Source organism: Polypterus senegalus, chromosome 12 (assembly GCF_016835505.1).
Source record: "Polypterus senegalus isolate Bchr_013 chromosome 12, ASM1683550v1, whole genome shotgun sequence".
In the NCBI taxonomy this organism is placed as follows: Eukaryota; Metazoa; Chordata; class Cladistia; order Polypteriformes; family Polypteridae; genus Polypterus; species Polypterus senegalus.
Genome location: NC_053165.1, coordinates 148,575,948 through 148,583,497, shown reverse-complemented (window position 1 = coordinate 148,583,497; position 7,550 = coordinate 148,575,948). Strand labels below are relative to the sequence as shown.

Below are 7,550 nucleotides of genomic sequence, written 5' to 3'. Positions count from 1 at the left end.
CTTGATACGCACTTCTTCCGGATGAAGAAGACCTTGGAGTATTTGGAGAAAAGCCATTCGAACACAACGAGGGCAGGCAAACTCCATATTGGGACCTGGCGCAGGACTCCTAAAGCGGTAGGACCAACACTAACCACTGCACATCAAGGTAGATTTCGCGTGACATGTTGGTTTGATTTTTAAGTCAATTTTTATTAAGTACGCATATTGTTTTTTATTAGGTCAGGCTTTTGATAAATCTATTTAACGTTTTTTGGAGTATACCTGTATTGGTGAAGTTGCAAAACTAGATAGATAGATAGATAGATACTTTATTAATCCCAAGGGGAAATTCACATAATCCAGCAGCAGTATACTAATACAAAGAAACAATATTAAATTAAACTGTGGCAGAGCACACACTACATGCGATACGCTGGTATGATTTAATGGAGTGGTGTACCTGTGAGGGGGAAGGTCGGGCAAACATTGGCATCAGATATCCCTGGATTTCATTTTCTTGTTGGTCTTGGAACCAAATCCATCAGTCATTCAGTGTATCAATCCTGAATAAATATATAAATGTACGTGTAGGGAGGGAGGAATGTTATGGGGATAAAAGGTGTCCATAATATCTGGTGGGAATGATTTGTTACTTATGTTGCATTCCCTGGATTGGTTTTCTGTCATGATCACCTCCTAAAGAGCCCCCTCTCCCTCTTTTACCATCGTAAAGGTCATGGATTTCATTCTCTGTTTCCTTTGGGGATTGAGCCGTTTTCTGTTTCAGAAGCGTAACTAGCATTGTTTCATTCAACTGAAAATGTATATACTGTCACACGCTGTTCAATAAGAATATTATGTATATTGATTTCTGGCCAATAGCGCAGACTTCACAGGTTCTCCCCCTTGTCGAGGAGACAGGGCCGTCTTACCAGCCTCATAGGCCCCCGGGCAAAATAGTGCAGTGGGACGTCTGTTTTGATAGCAGAACAGAAACGTACATTGGCATCAGAAACACCGTGGGGCCCTGTGTGCTCCTGGATACCCTGGCCATTGCCCATACATTAAGACGGCCCTGTAATTCCTCCCATATCTGTCATGTAGTAAAACAGCGTTTCTCAATCTTCAAGTATTTGTGACCAGAGTTTTCATAACAGTTTTAATCGCGCCCCCCTAATGTTTTTTTGAAAGGAGCCCACTAATACTTATTTGTTCTTTTTTAATTAATGATATATCATTGATGCATATTTTATTATACCCACTTAACTTTTATCGACATTAATCTAACTCTATATTTATTTTTATAGTATTAGAATGTAGTTTAAGTTAATTTGTTTTGGTTTCAATAGATGTATTTTTCATATTTTTGATTCTTATTTTCTTTTTTTCACATCTTTGTGCCCCCCTAGGGGGGCCCACCCCACAGTCTGAGAACCGCTGTACTAAAACATCATTTTAAGCTTTCAGTTGACCCACTTAGAGCAGAGCCAGTCAATCCTTTAGGCAACATAGGTGGTCACTTAGGGTGCCAACATCTGAAGAGCACCATTTATGAAAGTTAAGGGGCATATGCTATGGACACCACGGGGGGTCTATTTATGTAACTCTCAAGTAGTGCTCACTTCAGACCTATCTGTTACATCCATTCTATTGACAGTGAGGGGTGCCATTAATGTAAGCCAAGAGGAGTGTGCTACAGACACCAAGGGGGGCAACACCTCCCCACCCTGCCCCTGGTCTTTGGGGTTTAATAATGTAAAAGCGTCCTTTTGACACTGAAGGGCACCTATTTTTTGTAATTTAAGTGGTGCGCATGCTCCAGAACTTCTGCCCACCCATCTGTCCATGGTATGGACACCAAGGGGGTCTTTACTTATGTAGCTCTCACACAGCAATCACTTCAGACGTTTCTGTTACGTCCATTCTAAGGACAGCAAGGGGTGACATTAATGTCAGTCAAGGGGAGTGTGCTACAGAAACCGGTGGGGCAATACCCCCCAACCCTACCCCTGGTCTTAGGGTTTAATAATGTAAAAGCATCCTTTTGACATTGAAGACATTACTATAACAGAACAATATTCTGAAAACCACTTAATACATTCCAGAACTTTGCAAGTGGGTGCATAAGTGAGCTGCCCTGGGCACAAAATCGGTTGATTGGGGTGCCCGCTCACACACATCCAGGGGTGGATCTACCATCTGGGTATCCTGGGTGTGTACCCAGGGGTCTGTGATGACAAGGGATTGCTTTAACCAGTCCGAACTGGTTTTCAACAAGGGCAACCCCCCCCCCAAAAAAAAAAAACCTCTCCTGATCTATGCAGGATGAAACAAAAGCAAGAGAAGGAATTACAGCACTGCATTAAAGAAACAGGGGTTCATGCACTACATTGTTAAAAGTATGATAAACTGTTAAGAAGGCGGGGGTATGGCTGGCTTGCACACGTCACATCAATGCCTACAGGGGCCCAGTGCTTGAGGTGGGCCAGTACAGCAGCATTATTCTGTTTTTTGCTGAAGCAGACTCACAGTAAATGCATCCTGCTCTGACTTTCAAGGTGGGCCGCCCCCCTAGGGCTGTCAGATCAAATATACAAAAATGAATCCAAGAGGGCAATCCATTCCCCTTTCTCCAATGTAATGCTCACATTTTGTTAAATCAATGGAGGACTCCCGTTCCAATCTAATGTACCTATGTCATCTCAATCAAAACTATGAGGGGGAAACACCGCACATTGAATAAGAATTTCATGTACAATTTGCAATGTATCGAGAAAAGGACCAAAAAATAGACAAAGAGAATTCCGGCACTTATGTGTTTGCACTTCAGGCTCGGGCTAAAACATGTCTTTTGAGACGCACTGAGACACAGGGAAAACGTTCACGATACACGCAGACGGCGACCGAAACTCAATTCCGGGATACTCGGTCTGTGAGGTATTAAAATGGTCATTCTGTGTGTGCATACTTGTGTGTTTCTACTGTATTCTGTTTCAAAAATCGAATTTTGAATAGGAGGATCTTCGGGGGGTGCAGCTGGGCTTCATCTCTTCTAAGTAATATCATTGGCGCATTAGGGCCGCGAACGGCTGTCTGGAGGAGTTTCAAGCCCCCCTTGCATTCTTAGACGGTCAGTCTTTCTTTCTGCTCGCACTGCCTTCGGTGCCTTGGACATTACAAGTCGAATCTGAATTGCAGATTGGCCGGTAATGAATGATATTTACACGGCAGCGTTCAGTGCGCTTAATTAATAAATCACTTTGTGCCATGGCAACACTTTAATCTTGTGGTTTTAACTCGCTGAAGCGTTGTCGTCTCTGGACTGGGAGCCGGTGTGTGCGCATCGCTTCTAGCGCCGTGTCAGTGCGATTAGTACGCGGCGCTGTTAATGTCCAGCTTGGTGGCTGCAGGGACCCTGCCAAAAAATAAGGGATTATAACACACTTGTCGGGCTCCTCTAGGTCACGAAAGGTAAATGTGATACACGGTCATATATAGCAGGAAGATTTTCTTTGGAGGCTTGATGCACTGCTACAGTTTATCGGCTGCTGATGTGCTTCCCGAGAGCATCTCGTGTGTTTCATCTCTGAGCTTTCACTAAGCGCATTTCACTCAATCCGAGAGACCAGGGAGCAGTCTTGTAAATGAGCACGCACGCGCTGCGCGCACACGCACGAGAGAGAGAGAGAGAGAGCGAGCGAACGAGCAGACGTCCAGCTGATGCAGTGGAGAACGACTAGAGAGGGGCACAGCAGTCACTGAAGTGACCGTCAACCCTGCACAATCTCTCAGATGCCCACTTTCCCTCTTCTTTACACGCTCCTCGTTTTCTTATTTTGATGCCAAGGGCTTCTAAACAGGCATGCATCAAAGGAAAAGGGAAGAAAGCATCACTTGCATGGAAAGTGCAAATTGGGAACTGTGACCACCATATATATGTTTTAATCCAGTCCGCGCTCTAAAGTTATTATGAAACGGTGGGGCTTTTTTTGATTTTGGAGAATTCCCCCTTCTGAATTTTGAGAGAGAGAGACAGTGAAAGAGGGGAGAGAAAGAGATTAACACCGCAGGCTCACCGAATGCCGCTTGCAAATTCCTCTTATCACTAGGAAGAGAGTTCACGGTTATCTTGCTCCATTTCGCGCCTGAGAAGAGAATGTGGAATTTCTTTGGGTGCCTCTGTTTTACGAGCTTGCCCTAATTTTGCCTGCTTTTCTGTATTGGTGGCTACAATGAGTTTGCTTCTACCTTGCCTTTGGATTATTTTGTGCCATTGAGGAGTCCCCCCGCCGTCAGGTATGTACCTGAGTTATTTCTTAGTTTTTGCATGTTGATCTTCGGTGACGAGAAAACTTAACATCACGAATGAGCCAAAGTCTGCTGTGGGCGCCCGGCTGCTGAAGAACGGGTAAGGAGGTGGCATTGGCTACATGTGACAGATTTGGATTTCGGAGTGAATGCATTCGGTTATGTGGAGCCTAAAAATGTTATTTTGACTGTCACGCCACGCTGTCTCCTGTCTGTCTGCATGTTTTGGAAATATTTTTGTCTTTCAAGATGAACCGCTTTGCAGCCTTGCTTTGAAGGGAGCTTCATTTTAATTCACACTGGAATTCCCATACAACTATAGAATTCTGGGGGATGGGGGGGAGCATAGTGTCTTGTAATTCTGTCTCATTTGGCTTTTCAATAATCCACAGCCTTTTAGTTGCCGGGGCTAACGCGCTGGAAGAGCAAATAATAACGCGATAACACCTTCGTATTAGACCGAAAATCTGGTGATCTCGAAGCAACGCCGTACGCGTTTTATTAAACGTGCATTACCGATATGTGCAAAAGAGAAAGCGCTCAGAATGCATAACAGTCGAGTCGAATATATAGGAAATAAAATGATAATTTTATAGCAGTTGTGAAAGGAATTACATGAATTGTACACACGGTTAGATATTGACTTCTAAAAACGCCAACACTGGAAGGAAAAACCCCAAAGACCCTCGTGTTGTCAGTGGGCTTTACTGAAGATTAAAGGCGCTGGTGCACGCCGAGCATTCAGCGCAACACTCACTCACTGGAATCTCGTGGAGTAAATCGGTGGGTGGGGCTTTTCACGTGTACGTGTGCTTTAGTGCAATCGATTGGAGTGGACAGACACTGAAGAATACGTTAATTAGTGAAGGGGGCTTTAAACCCGAGACTTAACAACTTACCTGTATGTGTGTACAGAGCGTCCAACGTATTCAATCCAGCAACTTCCTATGCCGTGGTTCAGATTGTATGACTCCCGTAGATGTCGCGAACAAGCTGCTGATAGGTTAGTGTATCTGAAGACTGGCGTCCATAGCTACGGCGGATTAGCTGTTTCTTTTTAAAAACGAAGGATTATCTACCTATCTATTATATAGTGCCTTTCACATCTGTCTATTATATAATGCCTGTCACATCTATCTATCTATCTATCTATCTATCTATCTATCTATCTATCTATCTATCTATCTATCTATCTATCTATCTATCTATCTATTGCTACATATATCCTACAGTGCCTTTCATATTTGTCTCTATATTTGTAATATTTACCTATTTAATATTTCTGTATTAGTTTTGTATCTTCTTTGAGTAAAAGTCCCTGTCAGATCAATCAAATTATACACACACACACACACACGCATTTATTTTTATACAGATAGATATTAAAGACAGGTGGGGGAGATAATTCTACCCTAAAAAATGTTTGAAACACAACATGAGGCTCAACATGTTTTTAGTATGGGGCTATATAAATGAAATGAAATGTCTTATTATTACTCATTTGAAATTCTCTCGCTTGCTCTCTCTCTCTCTCTATCTATCTATCTGTCCACCTCCTTCTTTCTACAGGGCCTTTCTGTGTTTGCGGGTGGACGCGTGTCTTTTGTATCTCGATATTGTGTTTGTTCCGGCTGTTCTGTATTTAAGGAATGTGTGTGCAGGACTCTAGCCATGTGTGTTACATGGAATTCCCTGCAGCTTTACTGGGTACAGCATGGTGATGCTCTTATGAGAGGGAAATTCAATTATTGATTCCGAGCTAAGCAGTCAACATTTAGTCTCTTAACTACACTACAGAAAATCTTATTGTGTATTTCTCATTATTTTTAATTCTTTGCATTTTTCTATGATATATGATCTCATTGTTCCTATGTTTTATTCTTGCATTGTATGCTGAGATACACTATATGTCATACACACAGGGAGGTACACAATCAAATGGGGCTTTCTTATACCTTGATGCTCCTTTTTTCACAGAATATTTTCCTAATTTTGAGGCCATGCATTGGCATTGTGTAATTCAAGTAAAAAGTAATCATTCAGAACTGCAGCCTAATATTTTGCTGTGCTACAATTTATTTTATTAAGACTTTTTTGAATTTAATTTCCATAAGAAAGAGCTTTTTTAAAAATGTAGAGGTTTCTTTGTTACGTATATGACAGTGAATCTGTACAGGGCTGTACTGGACTTGAACTTGTAAGTCCAGTCCCCGGGTGTGACGACTGTGTGAGCCTCAGTCCTAGTGCTAGTCATGCAGTTCTCTGCGTGTGTCTGTGTGTGTGTTGTGCTTATCATGGTTGGTGTTTCCCTGTTTTATAAAGCAGAGTTGTTTTCAAGTGCAGTACAAGTGTAGACTTTTCAGGGTAGGTGCTCTTCTGGATGAAGGGTTTTTTATCCACATCGAGTCGAACGATGACAAAATAGGACTTGTGTTCGGTCCATTCATCTGGTGCGTTCCTGTGTATACTGGAGCAGTGGCCAGACTCTGCAGATCAATGGCTTGGAAGAGTAAATCACCAATCAACAAAGAAGAAATGTCTTACATAGCAACTTGGAAAACAGTAGCCATGTTATTTTGAAAGTGGATTTTGTGTCACCAGTGAGGTGTTACATTCCTTGGGATGATATACAGCTTAATGTATGAACGTGTGTACTGTACTGTAAATATAATATATAGACACTGTACACACACATACCTGTACATATATGTATACTGTGTATATATATATATATATATATATATATATATATATATATATATATATATACACTGTGTATATATATATACTGTGTATATATATATATATATACACACAGGGTGGTCCAGATCTAATTATGTAATTTTCATTACGCTATAACTTATTAAGATTATTACATAGAGAATTCACAACTGAATGGCGGACAAGTGGGACATTACATGGAAAATCAGTGAATTAATTCAATGTAAGTCTATTTTCGTTTATTACTAGATATTTCAAACAATTCTTTTGTCTTGCATTGTTTTCCTGCATTGCATTAAAAGTTGCGTAATTAGATCTGGACCACCCTATATATATGTCTGTAGTAGTATGATGTTGTACTGTGTTAGCCATAGTGGATGCAATGAGAGGTCGGGCAAGATGACATCTTTTCAGTTAGGCAATAAAAGGTGTCATTTTACCTGACTTCTCATTTTATATATATATATACTGTATATATATATTGTCACAATAACAAGTGTCACAATAACGAGACATACTCAAGATAAAGATTTAGGGCA

The 7,550-nt window shown here is 41.4% G+C and overlaps 1 protein-coding gene across 6 annotated transcripts in view; it reads left to right on the top strand.

Annotated features, from left to right (window-relative positions):
* Positions 1-3,648: 3,648 nt before the first annotated feature.
* Positions 3,649-7,550, top strand: part of LOC120539924 (protein unc-13 homolog C-like) — a 471,266-nt gene continuing 467,364 nt past the window's right edge. For 3 of the 6 annotated variants that reach the window (XM_039770280.1, XM_039770279.1, XM_039770278.1), the window contains exon 1: positions 3,649-4,278. The gene's annotated coding sequence lies outside the window, so the exon portion shown is untranslated. The remainder of the gene's footprint in view (positions 4,279-7,550) is intronic. The other 3 variants (XM_039770276.1, XM_039770277.1, XM_039770275.1) reach the window with 1 other exon arrangement.